Source organism: Numenius arquata, chromosome 3, assembly GCF_964106895.1.
Source record: "Numenius arquata chromosome 3, bNumArq3.hap1.1, whole genome shotgun sequence".
In the NCBI taxonomy this organism is placed as follows: Eukaryota; Metazoa; Chordata; class Aves; order Charadriiformes; family Scolopacidae; genus Numenius; species Numenius arquata.
Genome location: NC_133578.1, coordinates 11,462,880 through 11,467,764, shown reverse-complemented (window position 1 = coordinate 11,467,764; position 4,885 = coordinate 11,462,880).

The window sequence follows — 4,885 nt, the reverse complement described above, 5'->3', positions numbered from 1 at the left end:
TGTTGCTTCTGTTGCTGCTGCCACTTGCCGCTAAACCTAAGAGAAAGTGCTTTTCTCTTCTGTCGTCAGCTCATTTAAGGTTCCAGCCACAGGTAGAGAGTTCAGCCCCGAGCTGACGTCATGGTGGCAAGCAGCAAATGATAAATCCAAGCTGTGTTTTTCTTCTTCCTCAGGCTGGGAGGAGATCTCTGGACCTGCAGTGCTCTTCCTTGAAGTCATAAATTCTTAAGACCTGTTGACACAAGGAAGTTACTGCTAAATAAGCTGTTGTGGGAACTGACAGCATGACAGCTATCCCCTCCCCTCCATACTGACACCTTCAGTGCAAATTAAATGGAGGGTGCTGTATAATCTGTTCTTAAAGTGCAAGAAGCTATCCCATCCCAAGGCATGCTAATTGCACACTTTGAGCAGAGTACCTGGGGTCCACAGGCTCACTTGCTTTGCAATAAATTACCAGTACAGACAGACTCTATGCCTCAGACCTCAATTGTTCTTTCCTTATAAGCAAAATTTTATGCCAAAGCACTTCTTACTGCTCAACAGGGTAAAAAGCAACAGAAAACACAACTTTGACATCAAAGAAATAGGACTGACCTTGGCCCTTCTGGCAGTGATTATGGGTCTCTTGCTTGCTGCCATCTTACGTGTGCTATGGGCTCACTAAAGCGATGTGGCCAGAGAAGGGGGAGCGAGCAGGGCAGCTGGAAGGTGTTTGACAGGGGGTGGTAGTCCTCCTTTCTTGAGACAAAGTGTGTTTGTGCCAGGGAGACACTTGGAAGCGGGAATGATCAGGCTGGAGCAGGGAGTTTGCAGCAGATCTAGAAATGCGAAGGAGCCCAAAAGGCTGTGACACAGGGAAAATAGGCGGGAGGCAGAGACTTTTTGACATTGCATCCCAGGAAGCCTCTGAAAATTGCTAGATAGAGACCAAGATGGGAAAAAAGCTCTCTACAGGCAGGATCTGGTTTTTGCAAACGCTCTTAATTTTAGCTCCCTCACCAGCCTGAGTTCTCTAGCTGAACAGTGTGTTTGTTCTGCTTTGTGCTCCAGTAAAATCCACTGCTTGAAACCGTTAGAAATCAGATGGCCCACAGTGGTTTCCACTTTCTCTTTTTCAGGCAAAAGTGTCATTTCTCTCACTTTGAAGGTCTGGGTGCCCCTGGATCCTGCCACACTGCCAGTAAAGTATTTCAGTGAAATAAACACAGGTTATTCTGTCATTATCAGATACGTACAAGAAGGATGAGCAATCCGCTGGTGTATCCTCTGCAAAGCCACCTGTAAAGGCTGTGAAGCTGGTCTCCTCTGGCAAATTCCACTGCCAGAAACACTGGCAGGTTATGAGCATGTTTCCGAATGAGAAGTAACAGCTCTGTGTGTTAAATGCCTCTCCCTTTCCTTCACCTGCCTTTGTTCAGCCTGCTGTTTTAAGAGCAAGACATGCAGTGTCGTGCACTAATCTCAGATATTCAGAGAGTGGCTCTTCTTGTATGTAGGAGGGTGGGAGAGCCCAGCAGTATTACTCAAGTCATTCCTGAGCTTAGGGTTGTCCTAAACAGGAGCAGGCTCAGAGGAGGGCCAACAAGATAATTAGAGGGATGGAACACCTCTCCTGTGAGCACAGGCAGAGAGAATTGGCATTGTTCAGCCTGGAGAAGAGAAGGTTCCAGGGAGACTTTATTGTGTCCTTTTAGTACTTAAAGAGAGCTTCTAAGAAAGATGTGGAGAAACTTTTTAGCAGGGCCTGTTATGATAAGACAAGGGCTAACGCTTTTAAACTAAAAGAGGGTAGATTTAGACTAGAGAGAAGGAAGAAATTCTTTACCATGAGGGTGGTGAAACACTGGCATAGGTTCCCCAGAGAGATGGTAGATGCTCCATTCCTGGAAACGTTCAAGGTCAGGTTGGACAGGGCTCTGAGCAACCTGACCTGGTTGAAGATGTCCCTGCTCATTGCAGGGGCGTTGGGCTAGGTGACCTTTAAAGGTCCCTTCCAACCCAAACTACTTTATGACTCTGTGATTGTAAACATTTTACTTGCACCAAACCAGGAAACACCGGTGGCTTACCGACAGCAAAAATGGCTGGGTGCCTCCCTGCTGGCATGGGGAACGAGGGGCCTGGCCTCATCCCTCTGTGCCCTGCCATGCGGACCTGCTCAGGGTGCCGAGCCCAAAACATGGGGTCTTTTGTCTGCATCTTCCTTTGCCCCTCTGACCCTGAAACCCCTCCAGGACAGGCTGCTCCCTGCACCTACCCTCTGTCCCCACAGTCACCCCCTGGAAGCACCTGCCCTGCCCCATGGCAGCCTGGGACTGGCCAGCAGCTCCTGAGGGAGCCCCATGGTGGACGCCCTGCACGGTCGCTGGGGTGGTTATGGGGGGTGGTGGAAATCCCAAGCTCTGAGGGGGAGCTGGTGTTAGGGTCTCGATATGTGTCCCCCTCAGGGAGTTCAGTCATGGGGGCTGCCCCTGGCCTTCCCCAGGGTGCTGCTCCTGCCCTGTGGAGGACCAGGCCAGGCTGGGGTGTCCCTCAGGAGATGGTGCTGGGGGGAAGCCCTGGGCTAGAGGTAGCCCATGCTTGCTGTTATGGAGCTGTGGGGCTGAGGGTGGTAGGGGACCAGGAGCATCCAGCATCCATCCCACCGCCCCCAGCCAGGGAGCAGGGCTGACCTCTAAGGGTGGCCAAGGTCAGAGCCAGCCCCAGGGCAGCCTGGAGTGTGCTCGGGGCCCCCACAGCCCCCCTCTCACTCCGGCTGCCCCTCCAGGCCATGCTCGCTCCCATGCCAGTCACCCATCCCAGCCCATTTAGTTCCTCCAAGTCCATTTGTAAAAATCCCCTTTGCCACCGAGATGACAGAAAAAGAGAAGGGAATGCCTGGGAAGCATTTGGAACCACAGAACCGTGCCTCCCTGCTCGGGTAGCACCCAACTTCCACCCCCAGGCCACCACCGCCCTCCCGGCTTCCCCTCAGGGGGCACCCGAAAACTAACCCCGAAGTCTCATTAGAATAAAGCATTTCATTCCTGAGGAGACGGTGCTGTGAGCCTCCAGGGACACCAGCCATCTGGAGACTGTCATGGTTTAACCCCAGCTGGCAACTAGGACCACACTGCCGTTCACTCATTCCCACCCCCGGCAGGGTAAGGAGAAGAGGGAGAAAAAAAATCTCATGGGCTGAGATAAAGACAGTTTAATAGAACAGTAATGGAAGAAGAAAGTAATAATAATAATAATGGTAAAAGAATATACGAAATAAAGTGATGCAGTACAATTGCTCTCACCACCCAGTGATCAATTGCCCAGCCCGTCCTGAGCAGCGATCATGGATTCCTGCCCCCTGCCCAATCCCCATTTATATACTGAGCGTGATGTCTGTCATATAGAATACTCCTTTGGCCAGCTTGTCCTGTCTGTGCTCCCTTTCAGCTTCTATGGGAAGCTGAAAAAGCCCTTGATTTAATATAAACATTACTTAGCAACAATTAAAACAATGTGTGTTATCAACATTATTCTCATACTTAATCCAAAACACAGCAGTTGCTAGGAGGAAAATTAACTCTGTCCCAACTGAAACCAAGACAGGGAACCGCAGCATGTGCTTCAGCTGGAAATCGGTGTGCAGAGAGGGACAAACCTGGCTGTGGAGTGTGTTTGGCAGATGTGTATGCCACCGGTCCTCTAGAGATGTCCATCCCCCATATCTAGACTCTTCAGTCATCACGATACATCCCAATTTTCCAATGCTGCCTCAAGGTGCAACTAGACTAATCTTAAAATCTCCATGTTGGCTGTGAGGTGAGCACGTAAGACCAAGAGAACTTCCCAGAGCACTCTTGAAAATGAGGGTGAGGTCTTTAGCAGGTGTAAATGGTGTGGCTTTGCTGGCTACACTGATATCTACTGGTTGAGTGTGTAGTCCTGCACATTAAAATTGTTACCTGGTTCTTCCTGTTTATCACAATCATAATTTGGGAAATGTGAATCATTTGCAATGCAAAAGGCATCAGTTCTGACAGGAAATAGTGCGCTGAACAGACACACGCCTTCATGTACTGGATCTTTTAATCTCTGTTTTCTCTCCCCTGCCCACTTTGTGACACGCTGGTGGTCACAACAGGTTCTCCACAGAGAAAGGGTTGCATATGCCCTATTGCTTGCCAATTCATGGGGGAATTATAATAGAGATTTGATGGTTTAGAAGAACAGACACAGAGAATCACCAAAACAGGAGAACTAATGTCAGTGAAAGATCAGCAGCTCTGATGAAGTTAGTAAGCACACATTTAGACAATAGACAGTTGTCTGTTAGTGCAGACAGACTCACACACAGGCACAGCAGTTGCGGTGTCTTTTAAGACATTATAGAGAAAACTTTCTTTGCAGAAACAACTAAATAACTTTCCAGAATCTGTAAAACCAAACTGTTGTGCATCAAAGCTCAGATATAGCAGTGAAGAACACTGACAAATTACTATTATGGAATAAAAACTGTGCTATATTTAATAACAAACACAGTAGTTGTTCTCTTGTCTTGATCTTTGTTTATGACAATAGAAGTAAGTATGAAAGGTTAAGGGCCTTCTTTATTAGAAGGTGCATAGTCCTGTGCAGCCTTATCATTTAATTGTAAGTTGCATGTAATCAAGGGGCAATCACACTGCCAGAAAACGTACATCGAAGTAAGAGCAAATGTCTTTTATAGCTCTTCACGTGCATCAGCTGGATACTTTCTTCCTGTGTATTTCTTCAATCCTCTTCCTTACTAGATTCCTATATATTTTGCTATCTCATGTAAATTTGGTTCATCCACTGTACATTGCATACAAAAGTAGAAATACATGTTGTAATTAGCTAAAAGTTCAAAAAGCCCTCCAGGAAG